The sequence below is a fragment of the Sciurus carolinensis genome, chromosome 16 (genome assembly GCF_902686445.1).
Source record: "Sciurus carolinensis chromosome 16, mSciCar1.2, whole genome shotgun sequence".
NCBI classification, from domain to species: domain Eukaryota; kingdom Metazoa; phylum Chordata; class Mammalia; order Rodentia; family Sciuridae; genus Sciurus; species Sciurus carolinensis.
The window spans coordinates 32,357,331-32,384,649 of NC_062228.1; the positions used below are offsets into that span (position 1 = coordinate 32,357,331).

The 27,319-nt window shown below is 49.2% G+C and overlaps 1 long non-coding RNA gene across 1 annotated transcript; it reads left to right on the plus strand.

The window, feature by feature from the left end:
* The first annotated feature begins 407 nt into the window (after nucleotides 1–407).
* LOC124966478 (uncharacterized) lies at nucleotides 408–26,146 on the plus strand. The gene is made up of 4 exons (XR_007105359.1): nucleotides 408–530; nucleotides 21,348–21,414; nucleotides 23,456–23,823; nucleotides 25,222–26,146. It is a non-coding gene; the product is annotated as an uncharacterized LOC124966478 (long non-coding RNA).
* Nucleotides 26,147–27,319: the final 1,173 nt, after the last annotated feature.

A 27,319-nucleotide genomic window follows, 5' to 3' on the forward strand; every position in this document is an offset into this window, starting at 1 on the left:
CTGGGCAGAGGGATGCCTGGAGGTTGGTTTGATTTTAAATACTCAGTAGAGATCTCATGGAGAAGGTGACTTTAGATCAAGCATCTGCAAAGAGGACTGACTGAGCAGACGTAACCAAATCCATTCCTTTGGGTATTTCCCACCACTGCTTTTCCATCAGGACAGGCTGGGAGGCGGCAGCAGAGACTCTACAAGCTTAAAATATTTGCCATCTGGTCCTTTTCAAAAAAAGTTTGCCAACCACTAGCTTAAAGCATTGCACGGATCTGCCGAACCCCAGAAGGACTCAGTAAACGCAGTATTATTGCATTACAATCAGGTGACAGTTAAATGACGCTGTGGCTGCAGCATTAGGGAACCAGGATCAGAGGCAGTCCTTTTCCCTGCACCAGGCCACCAATTCACATCCCGAATTCCCGTCTTAGAATGGATAGTGTCTTGGCAGTCCCAGCCAGGGCAGAGGAACCGGGTCAGGAGCATCAGCCCCATAAGCCTGGGAGTGGGAGATGACAGATTGTGTTTGGAGACTGGTAAGTGGCACATGGAAACAGTCCTCCGTTTCCACCTCCAAAAATACCTCTGCCCTGCATGTGGCCAGCAGCAGGGCCCAGGGCCGGGGACCCCCGGCTGTCAGCAGGCTGCTTGGCTAGCGGCCGTGGGCTGGAGGTGTTAGGAGCAGCATTAGTCGCTTGATTGAGTTATGACAGCTCCTCGCGCCCAACGGGAAGCCGGGCAAGGCAGTCCTAGCGGGGGCCTGCAGACAAATGATGATAAAGTGCTCACTTTAAGGAACCATCTCCATAATATTTCATGCTCGCGGCGGGGGGAGGGGGCGGGCAGGCTGCCCTGGTGGCACAGCTAACTACTCCATCAATGGATTTGATTCACGGCAGCAGCTACTCCCAGTCATAATATTTCAAATAAATGGGGCCGTGGATAGAAATAATATCTGCATCAATATTAACCCTGAAAGAACTAATGGACATAAGCTATAATTTCCTGGACACCCTAATAACGCATTTTGACCATTGTTGGCATGGGGACGATTTTTCTTTCTTTCTTTTCTCTCCTCTGCTCGTCCGTCTCTCGCCTCCTTAAACTTCAGCAGATCTGCCATGTTCACCCCCAGCCCATGGTCTGGGGACATTGGGGTCCCTTGTCCCCACCCCCTACCAGCCACAGCATTCTGTAGAAAAGGAAAGAGAAGGAGGCTGAGAGCTTCATGGTCTGTTTATTCTGAGCCCAGGGAGCAATTCCCCAGCAGAGGGGGAGTAGGGTTGCTTGGCAGAGGAGAACTGATTGCGCAGGCCTGCTAGAAAAGAGGCCCAACTATCCCTTTTATTCATTCAATAGATATTTACTGTGCACCTACTATGTGCTGGATAGTTTACCAAGTACTTGAGATACATGAGAGAACAAAAGAGAATAAATCCTCCATCCAGTGCCACTATATTATAGTGGGACAACTGATAAGCCCCATAACACAAGTAATAAATCATGCAGCTCCGTAGCAAGGTCCCCCATGGTCCCAGGGTCACCCCGTTCACAGACCCAGAGGACGAGTGTTCTCAAGGAGGGAAGCACGCTGATGGAAACGGAGACCCGTTCTGCACAGCAGTTGAGAACCAGTTGCTGGAGAGTTGAATTCAGGCCTTGGAAGTGTTTTGTTTGGCCGGCCTAATATTTTCTAAAAATTTGTGGACAAAGTTTAAAAAGCAGGAGATTGTGCTTGAAAATTCAGTTTCCACTTTCTGTTTAGCAACGGGAAGATCCAGCATTTGCTATTGTGATCAGGTGACAGTTACACAGCGCTCCTGGAAGCTTTGCTCCTGGAAGCAGCTGAAGTTGTGTCCACCCCTTAGACCAGGTTCTTGCTAGCAGCCTGCCACAGTCCCCACTGCTCGCTACTGCCTGAGCCCAGCTGGCCAGGTCCTATGGGCCTCTGCCCCGGGGGCCTCTGGTTTGCTCCTCAGAGCATTTTCCTAAATCTTCCTGACCCTGCCCAGGCCCCTCTTCCTGTGGCCCCTCTTCCTGGACACGCAGTCCCTGAAGGCTATTCTTTCTCCTTGGGCACTGTTTCACTTCCTGGGGACACACATGCAGCAGCAGGGCTGGAAACCAGATCTCTGGACCTTACACGGTGCTCAGTCACTCCCTCTCTCTGCTGTGCAGCCCAGGTTGGCCTTGAACTCTTGTTTGCCTAATTAAAATAAAATCAGGTGTACATGTACATGTGTGTGTGCACACCCACGCGGTACTCACACATATGTAAAGTGCATCGTAATTTCAAGAATTGGAGGAAGCAGATTTGTGAGATTGACACTGGACCCAGGTGGCTCTGGGTTCAATCCCACCACTATGCCCTTGATAGCTATAGGATCTTGTGCCCTGGTTGCCTCATTTTTAAAAAGGAGAAAACAATAGGACTTTTGTCACAGACTTTTGTAGAAATAAAATGAGATAAGTAATTAATGCATATTGATGTCCAGTAACAGTGGTGCCTAGTGTTCCTTCTGGCACTGCTGTGCCCCTCCCTTTGCGTTGTTGCTCTCTGTCCTTGGGGAGGCAGGATGGGAGGTGCAGGAGGGAGCTGCGTGCTCTCTGGAGGTGACCTGGAGGCAGCTACCTTCATGCTCAGGCCCCAGTGAGTTCCGAGTGGTTTCCTAGCTGAGCTGGCCTTGCTCCTGAACGTCCACCCATGCTTCTGCTGGACAGAGGCTTTCCCTACAGTGGGGCGGGCAGACCTGAGGGCTCCCACAAATGCCGTGCACATGCTGAGTAATTCCAAGACACTGTCCCTAGACCATGGGCTCTCGTGCTGCATTATGCATCAGGGTCCCTCCAGGGACTTGTCAAAGTCCTCATTGCTCAAGTCCAGCGTTGGACTCTGAGGATTTGCTCCTCATGTGTTCCCAGGAGATGCTGAAGTGCTGGTCCCGGACACTTTGAGAACCGTTTATTTAGAACACAAGTGGTGAGGCCATCGTACTAAGGGAGTGGAGTCAGAAGGATGCACGTGCAGGAATGTGGGGACCAGACAGGGTCTCGCCCTTCACCGTCAGTGCCAAGGGCTCACAAGGACAGGTGAATAAGCAAATGTCCCCCCTGTTGGCAGAGTCCCAAGCTCCTGTACTTCCCAGTTGATTTACCCACATGAAACTGGCTCATGTGGAGCACGGAATGGAGTCTCCTGCTGGGGACCAGTTACCAGGGGCAGCTGAGCCCAAGAGAGGCAAGCGGCCTGCAGAGTCTCCACGGTGCTGAGTGTGTTCCTGAAATGAGGGTGAGGGGGGTTTGCTGGGTGCTGGCCCCAGATGAGACCTTCACTCCTACCTGATGGGGCACGGAGGCGGCAGCTGTCCTACACGTGCGGAGCTCCCACGGCAGGCCCTGCGGGGAGCTGCTAATGGGCTACTCCCGCTTTCTTCTCTGGGACTGAGGGTGCTCCCCTCCTATCGGTCATTAGGAAGGGGGAGATCCACACATCAGATGCCACTTGAGGGCCACCTGAAACTCTTGGCCTCACCTTCCACTCCAGGCTGTCTGGTGCCACCTGACAACCCCTCACCTGGCCCCTCCCTGTTGGTCTCACTTCCTGCAGAAGCACTTGGAACACGTCCTTGACCAAAAGGGAAGGAAACCGTGGATCCTTACCTTTCCCCAAGTAGTAGCTTCAGGTGGGAGCGCCGATGTCTTTGAACTGGCCAGAAGGTCCCAGGGATCAAGCTCAGTTGCTCATCTTGGTGGCCAACAGCACAAAGCAGCCTCACACTGACCTGCCCACCCACCTGCTTCCTGCCTCCTGTCTTGCACACCTGCTCCCTGTTACCACTTCTCGCCTTTGTCTTGGGCTCTCCTTTGAGGAGAGACCTCCTAAAGTCAGACCAGAGAGTCCAAGGTCAGTAGAGGTCATTTGCTATCCAACCAGTTGACCAGGTCTTGTTTTGACCTCAGGACTGACACCTTCTGGGTCCTAGAGAAGCAGCAATGGACCGCGCCATGAACGGGTTCAGATGCTGACCTTGAGGACTCGCGGTGAAGCTAGGGAGGAGTTGGCAAGTCAGAGGAAGCTTCAAAGGCCAAATGACGCCACAATCAAGAGTGGGCACCCCATCCACTCCACCTGGACAATTGATACCTGAGATCTGTTGCTGGAACAGGACAAAATTCAAATCAGCTCTTTACTTTTCAAAGTCCACCCAGGGTGGGGGTAGAAATTGGGTACAAGCGATGAATATAATTCACCACGTCATGCTTTCTAGAATAGACTAGAATCTTCTGATCTGCCCTCAAGTGCACTCTCCCTTGAGTCTCGTGAGAGCCTGACTGCTCCAGGTTGTCCGTTTTCTCCTGTTCCGGCCTCCCAGGGCTGGAGAGGAGCAGGTGCACGTACCCAAAAGAGCCAGATGTGACCCCCAAAGAGCCCTTGCAGCCAGAAGACTGGGGCTGAGCCCAGCTTCTGCCTCTCTTGCCTCTCTGTCACCTTTCTTCTCTTCTTCTCTTGCTTCTCACTGACCCAGATTTGGTCACTGAAGGAGAACCTGGTCTTTGGGGCACTGGGACTGTAGGGGATGTGTCTTTTAGGGGGATCCTTCCAGCCAGATCCCAGGCACGGCCACCTCAGGATCAGCCTTCCTTCCCTCAAAATAGAATCACCCAAGACTGGCAGGATGACACTCAAGGGGGAGGCCAGGCGTGTTCTGGCCTCCCTGGGGGTCCTCCCTCAAATTCTCAAAGCACTGTTGGTTTTAATTGACTTTAATTTCTGAATAAAGAGCCACAGGTATAAAAATAAGCCAAACAGACTTTTTCAGAAGGCCTGGGGGATGGTCAGCTCAAGCACTGGTTTTCTCAGCTGCACAAAGATCTGGGAGGGCCCAGCTCAGACTCACCTCTGCCAAGCAGATGTCCCTCCAAGTGACTCTCCTCACTCCTGGAGTAGCTGGGTTGGAGTATGCTCAGGCTTCTCCCGTGTTCCTATAGGGCCACCATGTCTTGGTCCCCAGGACCTGCTGGGGGAGGGGGTCTCAGCATTACTTCACAAATCTCTTGTTCTAACTCATCCTGGGAAATGTGGGTGCCGGCTCTTTCAAGGGATGTGGGATTTGGCTCTGGGTTTCTGCTGAGAGCCCGCATTTCCTGGGTTTGAAACTGAGCCAAGATCTCTTTGTGGCAAAACCAACCCTCTTTTCTCTTCGGTTCTCAGACCCCCTAGGTGGTGGGGTCAGCAAGGTCAGCTTCCTCCCTCTCCTGGCACCAAGAGAACTTGGCTAAGGACAAACCAAGGTCTGGTGGCAACCAGCCCAGCCAGAGTCAACAGATTCCTTGGTGCAAATTCCCTGTGGAGGAAAGTCAAGTTCCCAGGGTAGTATAGTTTGGATACTGAGTTGGCATTCCAGAGACCTGTACTCCAGTCCCACTCTGCTCCTCCTTCACTGTGTCACCTTGGACAAGTCATTTTCTCTCTGTGAGTCTCTCAATATCTCCATCTGTAAGATAAGCATGCTGGGACATCTCTCACATTTCAAGATTTTCAATGTGATTCCAAGAGATATAGATATATGATAGATAGATAGATAGATAGATAGATAGATAGATAGATAGATGATACATACAGAAGATAGATGATAGGTGATAGATGGATAGATGATACACACAGAAGATAGATAGATGATAGCTAGATATATTGATAGATAGAGGATATCTATAGATGAGCACAAGTTTTGGGGAGGAACCCTTGCAATCCTGCAGCCTGCAGCATCCTTTCTGAGCAAAATAATGGATTCGGAATTCAAAGATCATGAAGGTTCTTTATTGCTGAAGGGGGAAAGGTCCGAATATTGCTTAGCAAATTACCATCTGCTAGGGGCACCATTATGCCTTGACACAACCATTGGTCAGCAAATTGGTCACATTATTGGTTAGTAAATTTGAAGCTGCAGAATTATTTATTGGCAAATTAGAGATGGCAGAATTATTGGTTGGCGAGGCCAGAATTGCAGCGATTGGTTAGCAAATTAGAGATGCCTGTTTTGGTCTGTGAATAAATCACGGCTGGTCAGGGTATTGGAGGCCAAATTAGAGGTGGCTGGGTTATTTATGGCCAAGGCAGGAAAGCAGAAAGTGCCCTTGCGGGGCAGAGTGGGGGGCCAATGCTCAGCACATCGGGCTACCCCGTGAGAACGCCTTCAGGTTGGCACTTTTCAAAGGAACAACCATTATTGTGTAAGCACTAATGATCAAATGGCATGAGCTGAATTCTTATTCTGCAACTTCTAGCCCCAACCTCCACCCCTGGTTTAGTTTACAAGGTCTTCAGTGCTAGGGCTGAGTAATGGAGCAGAGGCAAGAAGTTCAGTCCGGGAAAGAAGTCAGAGTTGCTGACTGGGAATTCAGGTCTGATCCCCAAACCTGTTCTCGGCAGACAAGACTTTGGATTGTCCTCTAGCTCGGTCTAGGATGGCAAACCAAAGGCATGAAATGTTCTTGACTTCAAGAGCCCAGGATCAATTTGAAACTTCTGTTCCTTAAGGTTCTGGTCAGACCCCAGTTCTCCAGGAAGGCCACCTCTTCCTGGAAGCCTCCAGTGGTCAGACTCCTGCTTGAACGTTTCCTACCTGGACCACTCATTACTCAGTTACATTCGCCCTTCTTCCAAAAAGCTTTTGACCCTGGTTGAACTTTTCATGACTCCTCTGCTAGAGGAAATCTTCCTGAGGACAAAACTCCTATTCTTGCTCCACCCAAAGAGCCTGGATCAGGATTCAGCTTACATAGGTACATATACCTGCATAGATGTATAGATGAATGGATAGGTGGATAATGGATGAGCGAATGATGGATGAAAGATTGATAGATGGGTGAATGATGAATGAACGGAGGATGAACAGATGAGTAAATGAATGGCAAATGGAAAGATCAATGAGTGGACAGGTCAGTAGTGTTTAGCATGTTGGATAGAAGGATGGGTGATTGTTGGTGATGTTGTTTATAGGAAGCCAGGGATTCCAAAATGGAGCACTGCAAGTTTCAGAGATAGAAGGGATTCAAAGCCATTCAATCCATCCCTCTCTTCCCTTGGCCAATTTCTTAAATAAAAATAAAAATCCAGGATTGCCATTGTTACTAGTTACATATCACCCATCCTCAATATGAAGTAGAGCAAGCTCTGGGGAGAGCTCAGGAAGCAGGTCAGAGCAGAAGGAGCACATGCCTCTGGAGGAGTACAGGCCTGTGTGGACACCATGAAGTCCTAGTTGAAACAGCACCTTGAGACGATGGGCTGAGTCTTAGCCATCATCTGTACACTCATCTCAGCTTCTTCCCATCATTTTGGAGGGAACTTCAGTTTACAGGGAAGAAAGCTGATGTTCAGAGGAAGGAGGTCTCTGTTCAGGAATTCACAATTCGGAACTGGACCCTAGTTACTACCTCTGGCCCACCCACCTCTGACCAGGCCACCTGCTATCTCTTTCCCTTTCCCAGTCCTTGTTGTTAATTTATTATTTTTTTAAATAGAGAATTATTTGGCTTATGGTTCTAGAGGTTGGGAAGTCAAGAACATGGTACCAGCTTCTGCTTGACTCTGGTGAGGGCCTCCTTGCTGCAATAAAACATGGCGGAAGGCAGCACATGGTGAGGCAGAGCAAACTGCCCTTTCCCAGTTCTTATCACTCACATGCCACTCTGCTGCTAGTGTCCATCTCTTCACTCATATTACAACTCATTTATTCCATTTTCTTCTCTCTCTCCAACTATACCATGAACATCTGATGTCAGGGACAACATATGTTAAGTGTCTCTATCAGCAGCCCCAGGCCAGCACAGGCTTCATATTGGTTGAAAAGAGAAAACTAAAAGATGATACAATTCTATTCCATAAGTTCAACACAAAGTCCTCCGTTTTGTGTGTTTTAACCTTTCCAAGTGACTGGCTATGTCATTACCTAGAAGGGCAGCTCAGGTATCATCCAATGATGGTTATTCTGTTTGCCCTCTACCCATACCTACCACCTGCTCTGCTCTCTGCCCTAGGATGTGAACTCTTGTGAAACTCCTGTGCCTTCTGGCTTCTGGTTAGGATTGACCAATAGGAGGCATCAGTGGGAGATGAGAGGGTGGAAAGAGAGAAATTGGAGCCTTTTTTCCCTGTCCCGCTATGCTTTCTTGCTGAGTCTCTGCTAGGAGTTATATCTTTTCATTATATCAACTTCTGACAAGTGATCCCTCCTATAATTCTAGATCTCACCAGGTTCCAGAAACACTACTTCTTCTCCTTTACCCTTTATGTCTCGGTTAATAACAGGGAAAATGTATGAGGCCAGGGGTGAGGAGACAACTCTTCACACCCCTTCCTAACTTCTTCAGCCTTGGGGATTCTTCTGTCAGTAATCTTTTGGTTGAAGTCAGCTCATTTGAACCATCGGTTGGTGAGAGGGTATATTAGTCTGTCATTCTTTGCTGTAACAAAATGCTGGAGGCTAGGTACTTTACAAAGAAAAAAAGATTTATTTAGCTCGCAGTTTTGGTGGCTGAAATTCCAAGATTGGACTGCTCAACTGATTTGGTGTCTGGTGAGGACTGCCCTTGGCTGGGTCATCTCATGGTAGGTGGCATCATAGTGGGAAAATATCCGAGAGAAAGATCACATGATCAAGCTGGAAGTTACAGAGCCACTGAGGTCCCAGGAAAACTAAACCCCAGTTTTTCTTTCAAAAGACCCCATTTCTTAAAGGTCCCACCACTGCAACTGAAGACAAACCTTCCAACCCATGAAACCTTGGGGGACAAACCATATCCCAACCAGCACAAGACACAGATGTCAGCATTTGGTTTCTGCCCCCACCCCAGCCCCAGCCTCAGCTCTGAGAAGGAGGGTGGTAACAGTGTTTTGTGCACTGCCCGCCATCTTGGTCTTAACACCACATTTTCCGACACCTCTTGGGGAGAATGTGCTTCTACTTGGAGCTTCCTCCACCCTTTATAACCACTCCCAACATCTCACTGGTGACTGGTGACTGGATTGTGATTCACTTATCCAGTGACCCCCCAGCTGGGGCCTCCCCCACCCACATCCTTCCTCATGATAGTAACCTGCATGAGGATTAGATGAGATGCGTGTTCTGTGTTCCTAGTGTAGAAGGCGCTCAATAAGAGGCACATTATCACTCTTAGTGACAACTATCCCTTTGTGTTTGGACATTTTAGTGACCTCAGCTTCTGCCCGCGGTGAAGGATGCTGTGGGGAGCACGCTTGTAGACAGAGCATTTTTCATGGTTGGCTTTCTGTTCTTAGAACTGATTCTTGATCCCAGCCGAAGTTGCCCTCCAAGTCACAGGTCTGACTTTTGGTGACTTTGCCAATACGACCAGACTCATCTTCCCAACTGCCTTGCTGGATGGGTTTTAAGAGCAGCAGCCAGCATTTATGAAGTGCTTACTGTATGCCTGGAACTGTGCTAAGCACTTACAAGACTGAGCAACCCGTGTAAGCTAGGTCCTTCATTATTCCCCTTTTACAGAATGAAAAACTTGCAGCCTGGGGGCTGTCCCAGCTCTTTCTCCTTGACACCTGTCCTCTGCACCCCAGTTCAGAGCTCAGGAGCGGGGAGGTGGTCTGTGCTTTCCTACTCTGGGACACTCCAGCTTCGTGCAGCCCAAGGGACAACCAGATAACAAGCTCCCAGTTAAGATCAGGAGGGATGTGGCACAGCCCTGAAGACAAGCCTTTCACATATGGGGAACCCCCTGGAATTTCACTCTCTAGGGTTTTTTCAAGCCAAATCCCACACCCCTGCAAGTGCCATCACACTAAGGAGGCCTTCTGACAGTGGCCTAGGGTTATAGAACAACCAAGGCTGTTCTTGCCTTACTTGACCCCACTAGATTTGCAGAGCTCTGCTGAAAGGCTCACTGTGCAGATTTGGCCACCAAATCTATGCAAACACAAATATCTGACTGCTGCTGGAAATACAAGGAGACTTGGTCACCCAGGCACACACCCTCATGGCACGGGCATTCAGACACGGGCAGCAGCTGCTCTCTGTGGACAGGGTTTAGCTCTCCAGTCCACTTAAGTACCCTGTCCCTACACACCCCTACTTCATATCGCCCTGGATGGGCCAGTCCATCCCATTGATAGACTTTGCATTTTGCTCAGGCCTTGGCTAGACTAGGGCAACTGAGAGCAGGTCCTTCCTTTGATGTGAAGTGACCAATGGGAGGTGCCATCAGGACAGAAAAGAGTCCACACTTTGCAGAGTTGCAAAGCAGTGATCAGGGATCTGTGCAGCAAGCATTCTTACAGGGATAGAGGTAGAAGGAGGCAGCACCTAAGCCAGGCATCCAGTGACAGTTACAAGTCAATGTCTGGAGAGGGGGAGCGGCCAGTGGATGCTGGCATTGGCCGGACTTCTTAGGATAATATCCATGAGGATGCCAGGGGATGGGCAGGGGCAGAGGACAGGCCCTTGGTCAGCCAGGGAGGCCATGGACTTCGAAGGGGCCCTGAAACTTGTGAAGTCCTAGCCCTCAGGCAGTACCTTGGTTGGGTTGGGAAAGCCTGGATCCCAACCCCAGCTCTGCCACTTCCACCTCTGCAAGTTTCTCACCTTTAATCCAGTGTCCTATCCGTAGGATGATCCATGTGTATTAGTCAACTCGGGCTGATGTAACAAAAGACTATAGACTGAGTGGTTTAAACAGCAGAAAGGCATTTTCTCCTGATTCTGGAGCTTCCGAGTTCAAGGGGCTGGCAAGTCTGTCTCTTCTGAAGGCTCTTCTCTTAGCTTGTAGGCATCTGCGATCTCACCTGTGTGCTCACAGGAGTTTTGCTTTGTATGACTCTCTGTCTTCCTCTTCTTGGAAAGCCACCAATCCTATCTGATTAGGGACTCATCCATATGAACTCAATTAATCTTAATGACCTCCTTATAGGTTTTATCTCCAATGACAGTCACATTGGGGATAGACTCCAACATACACATTTTGTGACGGTGCAATTCAGTCCATGGAAACTTCTAGTAAGTGATGATGAGGACTCAACTAGATTGATATGTAAAGCACCAGAGCATGTCAGGGGTAATGCGGAGTGGTAGGGAGCACATGACCAGTCTGAAGCCCGACTCTCCTTGGGGGGACCAGCCCACAGTTCTCTCAGTGTGACCATAGCTTGCGCTTCTTCAAGGAAGCAGGACATTCAGACTTTTACATAAAATTACATACAAGAAGAGAAGCATTTACACATCGCTTACTTTCCTTTGCATTCTTTTCTGAAAAAAAGCCACTTCTCTGTGAGGTAAGACAAGAGAATTCCACAACCACAACCCCAGATTCCTTGCACCAAAATATCTTTTGTAGTGGCAGCCATAGGGACCAAAGTCCAGTATCTGTAGTCCTTTGTCCAGCAAGACGTGTTAGCTGGTGGGTGGTTTTGTTGATGTCAAGTGGGGCCTGGAGCCTACACTGGGCATGAGCCGCACAGAGGGTTTGCAAACATGGAGTCCAGAGCACAGAGGTGGGGTCCCCACAGCAGGGGAGCAGACTGGAGCCCTGTTAGAAGGGAAAGTTCACCCATCCTGGGAATAACCAAGGAGCCCTTAAGGAAGGGAGGCAGGCGGGAGACAGGCACACACGAGTACAGCAGGTTTTATTCGGCTATAAAGAGGAGCATGGTTCTGGCAGTCCCAGGAAAATGGAACTGGCGGACGTCATGCTAAGTGAAAGAAGCCGGACTCAGAAAGTCAAGGTCATGGGTTTTCTCTCATCGGCAGAAGCTGGCGAGGTCAAAAAGGAAAGGGGGTTGCAGGAGGGAGGAGAGGAGGAAAAGGGGAGGTACAGGGCAATGAACCAGACCAGTCGATGCTACGCGCAAGGAAAGATACATCCAGCGAATCCCCCTGTTCTGTAGAATTAGAATGCCCCAATAAAAATACAATAAATAGACGCGTTGAAAATTGAAAATTAAAAAAAAAAAGAACAGGGCACAGGGCTGTTGTACAGATCAGTGATTTCGCATGCAGTAAAAACTTGGACCATTGCAGATATAAGTTAGGCATGATTTAAGGACTAAGCCTCTGTTTAAGGTAGAAGCAGAAGCAAAAGTGAACTAGGGATTTTTCATCCCTTAGCCTGAAGCATCCAAGGAGAACTGTTCCCAGTTACAGGAGGATCTAAAGGTGATCCAGAAAAAGCACAGAATCCATAAGGTTCAGAAGTTCAGAATCCAGAACCAGGTAGAGTGGAGAGAGAATTTCCTTCCCGGGCAATTCCAAGTAATCGCAAAGTCTTCCCATGTAGGTCCAGCACCCTGCTGTCATCTGGATCTTTGGGAATGGTGAGTCCTACCAAGAGACCCAGGACCATGACTGGGCTGGAGTTAGACGTTCTCACAGTTCCTTTACTATTACATGAAGAAACAGCTTCTCGCACCTCAGAGAGCCTCTGTCTTACTCCAGGAACTGGGAATTTTCAATGGCAGTCACTGAGCAAATTATACGCTACGATTTACACTGTATCTTTCTGCCCTTTGACAAAAAGAGTTCCTATTTTTAGTCAGGCAATACTAAGACTGGAGCAGTGATTGCACTGTTGGGGTTTCCCATAGGCTTGGTCCCCAGAAGCAGAAAGTTGTCCCGAACAATGAATGACGTTGATCCCAACGGGTCCATTCCAGAGTCTTCGAGTTCTGTGTGTGTGTGCTGGGGGAGTCTTCTCTGAACTGTCCTGGGGACCCCAGGCTTATTGCTCACTGCCCATTTCAAAGCCATTGTGTGCTATTTGGCAGCTGCTGTGACCCACCACCCATGCCACTGGCTCCAGACCCTGAACCCCCAGCTGACCCAAGGATCCTCCCGGATTCTCACTGAACTTCTTCCCCCAGGCAGTACAAAGGACCCACGCAGGTATTTCAGGACCCTCCCATTTCCCTTTCTGTCTTTATTCCATTTTTATTTATTTATTTTTACTGTGTGCCCTCTGGGTGGGTTTCTCTGCTTGCTTCCTCACAGCCTGCTGATTACTACATGAAAAAACAGCTTCTCACACCTCAGAGAGACACTCTTACTCCAGTAACTAGGGATTTTCAATGGCAGTCACTGAGCAATTATACGCTACGATTTACACTGTATCCTCCTGTCTGTTCTTTGACAAAAAGAGTCCCTATTATTAGTCAGGCAATAATCAGATGCCTAAAATAGGCTTATAAAAGATCTCTGAACCACAGGAAGGGGTTGTTACTGGGAGTTATGATACAGTTCAGGAGCAGGTTTCCAGCAAAATAGGCAACAAGCAAATGCTCCTTCTTCTTTTTTTTTTTTTTTTTCTTTGCCGGGGAGAAGCTGCATAATCCTGGAAAGGAAAGGGATGTGGGGGTGGGGATGGAAAACCACAGACTGATCAAGTTATAGTTCTTAACAGAGGGCAGAGCTTCCGGGCCTAATACGTTCTCCTCAGTCTTTTATTCAAAAAGGCAATTTGTTGGGCACCGATCAAACTTCATTGCCCAGGAAACCACTTGAAAGAGCCAGAAATTCTGTTTTATCACACACTGTTTGAGTAACTCCTAGACTCGCTTCCTCTTTGTGTCCTGTTCTGTATATCCTGATGGACAACAGTGTGTCCCAAACTTGTGCTCTTGTGCTAGTGTGTGTGTGTGTGTGTGTGTGTGTGTGTGTGTGAGAGAGAGAGAGAGAGAGAGAGAGAACACTTCACAATTTTCTTCATGTCCATATACTTCCCGTACTATGTTAATGAATTGTCATCTCTTTTTAAAGAGACTTGTTCCAAATGGAATTTGAATTCACCTTTGGGGTAGGCAAGTTTACAACATTACTATAGTGGAAAATCAGTCTTGTTCCTCCCTAGCTAAAAATATAGGCCACTTCTGCCCGGGGCCTCCTGCTGGCTGCCGCAGACAAGTCCCCTTCCCCTGCCTCCTTGTCCAAGGTATTTTCAGGTGACGCCCCTGCCTACAATTAACTCCCAGCAGGCTCCAGGGTTACACAGTAGATGGAGAGGCTGCTTCTCAGTCAGACAGCAATGAGAATTAACACCACCCACAGACAGATAGGAGTGTATGTGGGTGCCCTGAATTTCTGTTCCTTAATATGTTTTGTTATTGTTTTGGTACCAGGGATTGAACCCAGGGGTACTAACCCACTGATTCACATCCCCATACACACACACACACACACACACACACACACACATATATATACACACACACATATATATACATATATAATAAATATATATAAATAATTGTATATATATGTATATTATATATAGAGAGACAGGATCTTGCTGAGTTGCTTAGGGTCTTGCTAAGTTACTGAGGCTGGCTTTGAACTTGTGCTCCTCCTGCCTCAGCCTCCCAAACCACTGAGATTACAGGTTTATGTTTTGTCTTTAAACCTAAAATAGTCTGTGTTTTCTGAGAACTACCCGACTTTTTCTGGGCCTTTCTTTCCTAGTATTTTATATACAGCAAATTGAGCTCTTTCTTCCGTAAACCCCATTATTAGTAGAGGTAGAGGGTCCATCTCCTCCACTCATTGTTCCAGTATTTTGTTTTCACTTTCTCTTAGTCTAGAAAGGCACTCCAGGAAAGTTGCGGCACCCAATTAGCCGTGCACTTGTTCACATCGTCCCTGAAGAGGATCTTTGGTTTCTGTTGGGTGAGAAATTAGCAGCAGAGGCTCTTTCAGGCTCGGGAGCTGAGACACGAGGAGCTGCCATCTTCTAACCTGTGCCACAAAGCAGTGCATTGTGGGGCCCCAAATTCTTCGAGAACAGATAATGCACAAGTCCTTATGTTCCTCACAGGGATTCAAGTATCTTAGCACTCTCCAGTCTCTCAGCTCCAAGACAGGGTCCAAATTCCACCTCCACTCTTAGGAAATGTATTCAAGCCCTTAATCTCAGTTTCCTCACTGTGAAATGGGAAAGGTGAGGGTGTTTGTGGTTTCATGTCCCAGGCAAGGGTTGCGAGGATTTAGAGGGGGTCCATCTCAGGCTCCCCGCCCACTCCTGGCTCGTGACGTGAACTCCCTCCTCCCCCACAGCACAGCACACTCCACCCATCCCTCCTCCCCATAGGCTAGCTCCGACCAGCTGCTGGTAGGACTTACCGGTCTCCAACTTTGATAGAGAGCAAGCCTGCACCCCACATGAACCCCTTCCCAGGGGTCTTGTGATTGTGAGCAGAGTCGTTCCTCTTCCCAAGGGTCGACCCAGGTCAGCCTGACCTTGGCAACCTTCTTAGGGCCCCAGGCTTCTGGGTTGTCTGCTCCTGAGCTGTGTCCCCTGACCGTGGTGAGCAGACCTGGACCTGCAGCACCCTCGCCCCTCCAGCCCATCCTGCCAGAAGGTGCTTCTATTACAACCTTCACCAAAGCAGAGGTGAGTGAGGCAGGCCCCCGTCTCCAGCAGCCCATGGAGCCTGTTGGCATCCCGAGAGTCTCCCAGATGCAGGCCCAATAGCTAGGAAATGTTAAAATGCATCTCTGGAAAAAGCATTTAATGGGGGGCCAAAAGCACTGATTCTAGAAATTTCTCTTCATGGACCTGATGCAAATGAAGTTGCCAATTTTCTAGATCTTTTATAAGTATTTTTACCTATAAAATGAAGATTTCATTTCTATCTTTTGTTTGAAATATTTTCTTAAAATTTTTTTTTTGTAATCAAGATCTTACTCTTATTAATGTTTTTATCATGAGAAAAGGTTTCTTTGGGCTCACAGTTTTAGAGTCTTCAGTCCATGATTGACCACTTTGCTTTCTGCCTTTGGTGGCACATCATGGCAGGAATAGCAAAATAGGCTGTGGACTGAAAGAGGTAAAGAAAGAGGCCAGGGTCCTCTCTGAGGAAGCACTCTCAATGACCCAAAGATGTCCCCCTAGGTCCCACCTCCTAATGGTTCACCAGCTCCCAATGGCACTACTCTAGGAAGTAAGCCTTTTCCACATGGGTCTTTGAAGTATTATACACACAGAAATGGGTTAGCTACTGTTCTGGAAATGGCCAGAGAGGCTGTACCAGATCTGTTGCAGCTACTCACATCTTCTTTGTAGCATGAAAGCAGTCATGGACCCTACACAAGTGAACAAGCATGGCAGTGTTCCAATAAAACTTTATTTGTAAGAATAGGCTGCAGACAATATTTGATTGGCCTGTCATAGTTTTCTAAGTGCTATGGACTGAATGTTTGTGTTTCCTAAAATTCCCAAGTTGAGACCCTTAGTCCTCAACCTGGTGGTGTTTGGAAATAGATGGGACCTTTAGGAAGCAACTTAGGTTAGATTCGGAGAAGCGAGCAGGACATTCATGACAGGATTAATGTCCTTATATAAAGAGAATGAAGCAAGAAGTCACTCTCTCAGAGGATGCAGTAAGAAGGTGGCAACTTGGCTCTGTGCTACTATAACAAAATACCTTAGACTGGGAAATTTATGAACAAAGGAAATTGATGGCTCACAATGATGGAGCTTGTTTTCCATAGATGGTGCCTTCTCTGTGTTCTCACATGTCAGAAGGGAAAAGTCACCTCCCTTAGTAATCTCATTCATGAAGCTGGAGCCTTCGTGACCTAATGACAACCCAAAGGCTCCATCTCTAATACCATCACGGAGGCAGGTAGGTGTCAAATATGAAATCTGAGGGGACACAAACTTCGAAGCAGTGGCTATCTGTAGACCAGAAAGACCTCACCAGATACCAACTCTGTAGGTGCCTTGATCTTGGACTTCCAGTCTCCAGAATTGTAAGCAATAGATGGTGGTCACTGACGTCACCCAGTCATGCAATGCTGTTATAGAGCGGACTCAGACACCAGCCAAAGCATTATCACAAAATGAGCACACCTGTATGACCACTCCCAGCCCAAGAAAGAAAAGATGATCATCAGTAAGGAGCCTGCAGTGCCACCTCCCTTCCATTAGACTCGGTTTACTTCAGAGGGTCTCCAGCTATTTTTTGTATAGTCTTTATAATTGTTTATATGTTATCATTTCTCTTTTAATTCTAATATTTACTTTATATGAGAGACTCCATAGATACTATCATTTAGGAAAGCAGCTTTGATGCTTTCTTGAAACAGCAGAACCCTGTCTTCAAGTGAAACATGTTGACATTCCGGTACATTCTGTGATAAAGAGCCTCTGGTTGCACTGGAGGCAGATACGCAGGTCTCATCCATTCCCCATCCTTGCTACACTCTGCTCCCAAATGGTCGCCCCTGAGACTTCCTGGAAATCATGACAGCTTCTCTGAACCCAGTTTGGAAACCACTCCTTGGAATACTCATTAATTCCCCAAGGAAAACAAATATTCGAACTCTAATTCACCATGGACGACCTTTGTCTTCTCCATGGTCTCTGGGATGATGACCAGGGACAGGCCAGGCGTGGTAGTGGCAGCAGTGGGCACCAGCTATACCTGGGGGAGTGTGGACTGAGGCCCTGCACCATCAGGAGGAAGCAAGAGTGAGCAGCACCCGGGTGATGGCCAAGGCGACCTCATCCACACCCTCGCTGGAGGGTCCAGGGTAACTTCGGTCGTGGGAACATTCTTGGTTATAATGCATATTTCTAAGAGTAAAAGAAACCTACTCTCATTTCTGTTGCATTTTGCTGAGCAAGCCATGCCCTTAGGACCCCAGGCACTTTGTGGCCATTTCCCTCCTCCAGGATTTAGATCCCTGCTGGAGGAAAGCTGAGGGCAGGGCTGCGGAGCATGCGGCTTAGGAATCCTTACCACCTGCAGGCCAGGAGGAAGCTTCTAGAAGGTGTCCCTGGGTTGGTACCTCCCCTTGCTTCCTGCTTGTGGCTTCATGATAACCCTGTGTTAAAAGGCTGAAGCTTTTCAGGTGGAACCAGAGGCACCTGAGAGAAGGTGGCACAGGAACAGGTAAGCTGAAATGAGCTGGGGCCGGGGAGAGGCACACTCCTAAGGAGGATTTATGGCCATGCAGAATGGTCCAGGCCTCTGGCTTGGCCTCCCTGCTTGGCTCCTGTTCAGGTGAAGCTCCCTCAGCCTCTCCAAACACAGGGAAGGTAGTGTTTGTTTAAACTCACCATCAGAATTCCGAACGTTCAGATGGGGTAGTGGGAATGAACCTGCTCTCTCTAGCAATTGTTCTAGTTACCTTTTGCCTTCTGTGACCAAAATTCCCAACAAGAACAACTTTGAGGAGGAAGAGTTTATTTGGGGCTCACTGTTTCAGAGGGCTCAGTCCATGGACAGCCAGCTCCTTCACTCTGGTCCCAAGGTGAGGCAGGATGGGTCCAGCAGAGGAAAGCTGCTCAGCTCATGACAGGGTCGGGAAGCAAGGTGGGCAGGGCCACAAGGAAGATGCACCTTCCCGTGGGTGTCCCCATTGACCCACCTCCTCCAGTCATACCCCACCTGCCTACAGTTATCACCTGGTCAGTCCATTCAAACTAGGATGGACTGATTAGGTTACAGCTCTCACAATCCAATCATTTTATCTTTGATATTCCTGCATTAACAGGAGATTTGGGGGGAGACCTCATACACCGATCATAACAGCAGAGGTCCTCAACTATAGGCTATTTAGCCCATGCCACTCTCCCCCATGGGACATTTCAATAGTCTTTAAACACTTTTGCTTGTCACAAGTAGGAGAGGAGGAAGGTGCTGCTGGCATCTGGTAAGTAGAGACTCGTGATGCTACTTAAACGTCCTACAGGACACAGGACAGCCCCCCGCAATAAAGAATTACCAACCCAAATGTCAGTAGTGCCGAGTTTGGGAAACCCTGTACTAGTGTGCATGGGATGTGTGATTTAGACAGGCCAGCTACCAATGGACACCCTGAGGCCAGTGACCAATAGTGGCACTCTGTTCTTGCTTAGGGATGAGGTGACAGGGAAGGGTCTCAGACCCCCATTGCTGGACCTTCTCTGAAGTTGGAGCCCAGAGAACTTGTTGACTATGAACAAGAGACATGGCCTTTGTCATCAAGAGAAGCGACCTCCCCAGCTGGTGGCAGACAGTATCAACAGGCGCAGCCTTCTGAAGAAATTCATTAATCACTGGAATCTCGTTACCCAAGCTCCCCACTCAAATTCCCCACCTCCCTGGGTCCTGACACCCCTGCTGCTCAGTGTCATGGCTTCCGCTTTGGGTTCCGAGTAGGCCTTATCAGTCACATGGGGACCAATCTGTGGCAAATCACTGGAAGATCCAGACCCTCGATACCTCCCATGTCTTGTCCCCAGCCACCCCCGGTTGCTGGCTGCAAACAGAGCAGATCTGGCTTTGGGTGATATGATTCCATGTCCTCAACCAGAGACATTGAGATAATAACTTTCCAAATATTGTCTTACTAGATACTTATCACTGTAAAACAATATTTTGTCACCAAGCTGTGAGCAGGCTACAGTATCATCTTGCAGAAACATGCAGGTTGGTGAGGGGAGGTCAGGTCATCGCACAGGGCGGGAGGTAGAGAGGAAGCTCCGGTGGGAAGAGATGGTGGGGTTCATGGGGGTTCTGAGATCTTTGCGACTGGGGCAGGGCTTTGCCAGAGGGGATGGTTTTCACGCCGTAAACGATGAAGGCCAAGTCGGGGGAAATGCAAGCTGCTCTTAGCATGAGATGCAGCAGGGACATGACTAGGAAGGACCCCAGCCCTGCTCTCAGCGATTCACAGTCCAAAAGGAAGACCGAGAAGCCAGCAGAAGCCAGGCAGGCTATACCATGGGCCCAAGAGAGATTCCCAGGTCGCCTCGTTTTCTCACGAGATGATCACTGACTTCCTAACAGTTCTTTGGCAAAAGTAAGTTTCATAGTAAAACTCAAGCACGTGAAATGCACCTATCGGTTAGAAGATACGTCATCCTCTGGCCTCCGATTTCCTATTTGGTAACAGGAGTCCTGACCTAGGTAAGCTGTAGTCTGTCTGTCCAAGATTCTGAGCTCAGAGACAGAGAATAGACAGGGGTTGGCAAGGGAAATAGTGATAGAGGATAGAAGGGACCCAGGGAGCCTTCCTTCTGTCCCAGAGCCTCCACACAGCTGTCCCCAACTGAGGCTCTCCACTCCGTCCATGCCCACCTCTGTCGTCAGAACTCCTTGATCAAATTCCAGTCCTTCGTGAGACCCTTTCCAGGGAGATTCCCAGCAGGGGAAATGCAGATGGAAACAAAAGGGAGAGAAAAACACTATGCGTGTTTGGTTTAATTTTATTTGAGAGGTTTCACGGCATTGTGGTGCTAGGACACGGTGAGCCAAGTCCCTCGTGGTCCCACAGTGAGCAGCTGCTGTCGTGAAGGGCAGGACATTGGAGCCCATCTGGCTTCTACTCCAGCTCTGCCATCTACTCCTAGTTGTGTGATCTTGAACAAGTTTCTCAACTTCTCTGTGCTTTGGTTTTCCCATCTATGAAATGGGTGCATGAGTAGGGTTGTATGTGGATTAAATGAATTCATCACTGCGGTTGCGAGGGTTAAGCAGGGTCCCAGTATTTGCGGGATTACCTCTGCCCACACCACATCAAGGCAGGCAAAGCTACTGTGTTCAGGAGCTCACATTTTAGTGCCAAAGACAAAAGTTGGGCAACACTTTAAAAATACCGTTTCAGACAGTGGTAATGGCTGGGCAAATGATCCCAGCTATGGAAAAGGAGGAAAGCCCAGGGACCGTGAGCCATTTTAGACAGAGTGGCTGGGAGGGAGCACAGAGTAGGAGGGATGAGAGGTGCTGGTCCTGAAGACAGGGGCCGGGATGATATTTTTACAGCGGGAACGCAGAAGCCCAGGAGGATGGGGTGGCAGGGGCTGCACTCAGGCCAATGGCCGGGGCCAGTGATGAGGGGCCTCATCCACCATGGGCAGGACTTCAGGTTTTATCCTGAGCATGTTAGTTTCTTAGGGCCTACATTAAAAATATACCACCGACGAAGTGGCTTAAAACCACAGAAATATATTCTCTCATGGTTCTGGACACTAGAAGGTGTCGGAGAGGACGTGTGGGCAGTGAAACCCCAGGTAGCCTCCTTCCTGGCCTTTCCCCATGGTGGCCATTAGGCCTTGGCCTGCAGCTGCATCCCCCAGTCTCTGCCCTCCCTGTGTGTGTGTGTCTTCCAAAGACACCAGTCAAGAGGAGGGACAGCCCACGCTACTCCAGCGTGACCTCATCTCCACTCGGTGTTGACTATGATGACCGAGTTGTGAAGAAGGTGGCATTTTGAGATCCTGGGGTTAAGAGTTCCGCGTATCTTTTCAAGGGACGCAAGATGGTTCAGGAAGCTAGGGAACAGTTTTTAACAGGGTCATGACATAATCTGATTTAGTTGTAAAAATATCATTTCTCTTTCTCTTGGCAGAAAAGACTCCAGAGGGTTCAGATGGAAGCCACCAGAAGACCACCAAGAATGCTGTTGCAGTAGCCAGGTGTGCCGTGGTCACAGCTTGGACCAGGAGGGAAGAGTGGAGAAGGTGGGAGGGGCTGCCTTCTGGATGCTTCCGGAAGGAAGAGCCTTCTGGATGCTTCCAGAAGGAAGAGCTGATAGAATTGCTAATGAACTGTGGAGATTGATGGCAAGAAGTCATTGTTAGCATGACTCAGTTTTTTGACCTAAGTAAGTGGTAGAATTATGTGGTCATTTACTGACATGGTGGCTGTTATGGTTTGGATGTGAGGTGTCCCCCAAACGCTCACCTGTGAGACAATGCAGGAAGGTTCAGAGGAGAAATGGTTGGATTTTGAGAGTCTTAACATAATCAGTGAATTGATCCCTGATGGGATGAACTGAGTGGTAACTGGAGGCCGGTGGGGAGTGGCTGCAGGAGGTGGGCATTGGGGCGTGGCTTTGGGTGTATATTTGGATCTGGGAAGTGGATTCTCTCTGCTTCCTGATGATGCGAGCTGCTTCCCTTCGCCATGATGTCCTGCCTCACCTCGAGCCCCGAGGTATGGAGCCGGCCTTCTGTGGACTAAGACCTCTGAAACCGTGAGCGCTCAAATCAAACTTTCCTCCTTTACAGTTGTGCCGGTTGGGTCATTAAGTCACAGCAGCAAAATAAGTGACTAGAACAGTCACTTATTTTAGACTAAAGGGGCGAGGGTAGGTTCACGGTGAGGTGTGCAGCAGTGACATCAGAGTCCTCCTTGGCACAAGTTCAAGCTGCCTTTAGACATCCAAACGGAGAGGCTGCCTAGAGAGCTGGCGCCTCGAAGTCCACACATCCAAAATCCCCCCGGCCTCCCATCCCCAGCCAGCTTCCCCTGCAGTTTCCACAGCTCAGTTAAAGATCCCACCACCCACCAGCTGCCCAAGCAGGAATTCTGCCACTCCCAGCCTCCAAGTCGTGGGGGTTCTGCCTGGAAAGCATGGCTCAGACCCACCTGCAGCTCTCCATCCCTCCTGTCCTCACCTGGTCCCCTTCATCTAGTGTCCAAATGACCGTTGTGGCCTCCTCACAGTTTTCTGCCCTAGCCTTGTGCCCCCTGATCCACACCATCCTGCAGCTGGGACATTGGCTACTAAAGCTAAAGGGGCACATTTCAGCTGGTGGTGTCAAATGGCTTGCTCTGGGAAGACTAGGCAGCACTTTGCCTTGTCGCACGGTTTGGAGAGCTTTCTTTGGTGATCACCTCTATAGCACAAAATTCTTGACCTTGACTGCCATGGTCTCAGATTCCAGTCCTGACTCCTGCAGCCTCGACTGAGTGACCATGGTTGGACGTCCGTAGACTGTTTTGTTAAGGATGGCAACCGGGATGTTTCCAGATGATCCAGAATAGGCACACACTGAATCATTGCGGGCTGACCACGGTGCGCACTTCCCCTTGATGTTGAGTAAGCCACAGTATCTCTCTGAGCCTCAGTTGCCTCGAGGATAGCGGAGGACAGCCATGCCTCACATTCTGGGTGACCTGGGGATGGAATGAGGCCCCATGTGTGCCTAGCAGGAAACCTGACATAAAGAGGGTCTCACCACACCTGAACCAAGGAGCCACTTGAAAACCAATGTCCCACACAGCTCTGCCAACTGCTCCCTGTACATTCAATTGGAAGAAGAGCAATTTTGAAGAAACTACAGTCATTTGAAGTTCTCCTTCATTATTAATTTTTCAGAGAGTTATTTTGTGGCTCTGAATTTTTTTCTTTCTTTCTCTCTCTCTCTCTCTCTCTTTTTTTTTTTTTTGGTAATTAGATGCTGTAAAAATTTTTTAGTGATTTTCTCTTCTTTGTAATTAGAAATAGCGATTAGAGTATCTTTTATATTACATGGCATTTTTCCTTTAAACAATTGTATACATTTTGTATTCTTTGCTTTTCTCCATACAGACTTTAATGAGAATGGATTCATTGTGTACCATAATTTGCTATTATTATAGTGTGTCATGAAAATGAGTTATTTCCGTCACAGAAATATAATGCCCAGTGTAATGTATTTTTGCTGGTGGGTTTTTATTTTTTCTCTCTAGGGACAAGGAGAAATGTGTTTGCCAAGTTTGGAATCCACTTGAACCTGAAAGTCTGTGGAATTGCCAAGTGTTCTCAGGGGTCTCTGGAGTCTGAAATTCCCCTCCTGCTTCTTGGGCCTGCGCTGGGTAAAGTGGGAGGCTGCAGAGAGGTAGTTTTCTGTTTTATTAAGCGCACACACACAATTCTAAATAGTGTGTTCTCGAATCTGCTGGAACTGGGCAAGGGGAAACCAGCTCCTCGAGGCTGCTTCTCGAGACATGGAGAGGGGCTGGGGACACGGCACAGGCATAGAACCCGGGCTTGGCATGTGGGAAGCCCTGTGTTCCATCTCCAGCAGCAACAGCAGCCTGGCCTACTCAGCGCTCTGGTGAGTACTCTGGTGGGACGTGTGGCCTGTCTGCTGCCACCTGCCCCCTGCATGTGGCAGTCATTATCCCCACAAGGCACAGCAAGGTGGTTGCCCATGACTAGGTTGTCCCCAAAACAGGCCCCTTCCAGATAGAGCATGCTCCATGAGAGGTCACTCCTAGGGGTGAAGATGGAATGGACCTGTTGTCCAGGTTCAGTGAAGGGGCGGGGCAACAGGCATAGACAAGGCCTGGTTGGGATTTCTCAGTGCCGAGACATCTCATAGCTCTGCTTAGTACAAAACACGAGCACAAAGGGACATGCCAGCGGGCGGTGGCTCCCCACAGGACACAAGTGACATTCTCCAGAAGGGTGACTGGAGAGCCTGTGGCAGGGCTCCTCACCCGGGTGTGGCTCAGCAGCTCTGGGGAGCACCCCACGCTCCAGTGAGTTGAGGAACCACCTGAGCCCGCCAGGCCTGCTGTGGCTGCAGGAGAAGCCACCCTCTGGGGCTGCCCTTTCCCACAGCTGGTGAGGAAACTCTGAGAGAAAAATGGGACTCACTAACAGGCCTGGAGCCATAGCTGAACATCTGGTGAGTCTTGGCCCCTCACCCGGTAGGGAGTTAACCGAGGAAGGTAGGAAGGGGGATCAAGGCGGCTGTCCCCATAGCCTCCTGAACAAATTCCCATGCAGCCAGCCCTGATCAGTACAGCCTGGCTAAGAGACCAGGACGTGGCAGCAAATGACCAGAGTTCAAAACCTGGTGCTGTCACATGCCAGTCATGACCTTGGGCAAATTGTCTACCCTCATGGTGCCTCGGTCTCCCTGTGGAAATAGTAATGAAAATAATCCCATCAGCCTCATGGGGTTGCTATACGGGTTGAACAAGCTCCCTGGGAAGCCCACAGATGGGTGTGGACAGGTTCTTGCTCCACCATGTGGTGCATACAGGTGCCAGTTCCCCAGTGAGGAGGCTGCAACCCCCAAAGCCTGTTGGGCTGAGCCCTGAGCTTGTGCCCACCCAGCTTGGGTACCTTTCCTAATGCATCCATCTGGAAGAGTGCTACCACAGTTTGGATCTGGAGTGTCCCTACAGTCCCACATGTTAAGGGTTGGCCCCAGGGTGGTGCTATAGGAAGTGACCTTTAGGAGGTGGAGCCTAATGGGAGGACTTTAGGTCTTTGGGGCCGTGCCCCTGAAAGGGATAGTGGGGGCCCAGTACCTTCCCCTTTCTCTCACACTCCCTGGCCACGAGGAGAATAGTTTTGTTCCCTCATGTGCCCCCACCATGATGCAAGGCCTCACCCTATGCCCAAGGCCGGGGAGCCATGCAATCATGGACTGGAACATCTAAAACCGTGTGCCAGAATAAACCTTTTATAATAAACTTATTAACTTCATTATTTGTTACAGTAATGAAAACTGACACAGGTGCCTTTTGCCAATTCTTAACAAGATTCTCATCGGCTAGCAGCGGTTGTTCTGAAGACAACACATTCAAGGAGCTTGATGAGTACGAGCTGCTATGGTTCTCAGTCTCTAGGACCCTCCTCTTCCACCTGCTCAACTGTCCTCTGGAAAGGAGAGAAGCCATGCTTGGTCACTAAATCGGGAGGGAAAATGTGGCACCTGACTGATGTTACCTCCATGGACAGTCCCTTAGATGGCCCAGTACTTGGGCCTGAGCTCCCCTGCTCTCAGACTCCTGGAGTGGCCCAACCCCCCAAGTCCTACTCTCCGTGCTCCCACCCTCCCCTACAGAGCCCAGCCCACCTCCCATGGGACCCTGTCCATCCATCTTTCCCATTTGCTTCCCCAGTGGATTTTTGACTCCCTCCCCAGCTGAGGACTCATATTTAAGCAGACCAAAGTGACATTTCATCATTAATACCTAATGCAGAGCCATTGAATTGTGTAAAGATATTTCATGGGCAGAGTCCCCTCGCCCCTCTCCTTGAGCCCCCTCTCCCTTCTAATTGTTTTTACTCCCCTAAATTCAGATGTAATTCCGGTTGGAGAAATCGCGCTGGATTACATCTGCAGGCAGGGAATTATTAGTATGACTTTTTGGCGGCGTGACAGTGATGTTTCGACAATCTATACATATTGATTTAGGTCGATAATAAACAATTTGATTAGCCTCCCCATCCGTGGACTGTCATTTCAATCACCGGCAGGGCCCAGCAGAGTGGAAGGGAGGCAGCTCACACAAGTGGCAAGAATCCTCAAAATAAGAAACTCGGCCCTGATTAGAGGCCTGGCTTCAGTGAATTGGACAAGACAGCTCAGCTGCCACGTTATTAACTCCCTGGGAAAATACTCGGCCGGTCCCCGGGGCCAGCCCGCATATTCTGATGTGGATCGATAAGCAATCTCCGGTGTATATGGAATTCAGACTCGAATCATTTGTCTCTGGCTCCTTTCTCCAAAGGGAGCCCTGTGGTCCAGACCTGGCCTGCCGTCCCAGCACCCCCACCCCACCCCCACTCCCCTTTTAACTAATGACCCGCCGAGGAGGAGGCCAGACGGAGAAGCCTCTTCCATCATCCAGAGGGGCTCTCTCAGGTGGGCCTAATGATGGTAATGGCCTCCTTTCAATTTTTTAAAAAGGATGCCCACCCTGATGACTTGGGGGTGAGTTTGTTTAAGTGATGGGCACGCCTCACCATGACAGATGTCCAGGTAATGGACAAGCCCCTCGGCCCCACACTGTCCACACCTGATGGTGATGCTGGGCCAGAGCAGGAAAGCGACCCTGTCTCTGTGGGGAAGATGGGAGGTCGGCTGCCTCCTACTCCTAGTGCTGGTGGCCGGGACAGTGGCTGGTTCAGGAAGGCTCCAAGCTTCCCAGCTTCTTGGGTCTCTGGTACCTGATTGATGGGGTTCCCGAGAGCTGCAGGAATCTTAGGCCTCCTCTGGAAACTTTTGGTTACAGGTGGACTCTGGAGGGCACTAAGGGCCAGGCCCTACAAGGCACCACTTGGCAAGCTACCTATTGGGAGGGACTCTGGGCCTCCTAAATCCCACAGTAGGGAGGGCAGTATGGTTCAGTGGTTAGGACAGCCAGCTCTGGATGTTACCCCCGATGAGTTACTCCACCTCTTTGAACTTCGGTTTCTCCACGTAACATGAGGCAATGCCTACCTGGCCTGTTTGTGGTGGGCATTCCAAGAAATAACATAGGTAGGGGGCCTAGCACAGGGCTGGTGGCATAGTAGATGCTTGGTAAAATTATTTTTAGCATCTACATTGGATAATGAGTGCAGTGAATTGTGCACATTGTCACTTACTTACACATTTTTGTTATTTATCATCAGACCCTTCTTTTAAAAAATAAAATCTCTGTGGGGCTGGGATGTAGCTCACTGGTAGAGTGCTTGCCTCGCATGCCTCAGACCTGGTTTCCAACCCCAGCATTAAAAAAATGAAAAAAGAAATCCAATTTGTGACAGACAAAGGCAGCCACCCTGCCTCACCAAGAATGGAGAGCCTGGGCTTTGCCCACCTGGCC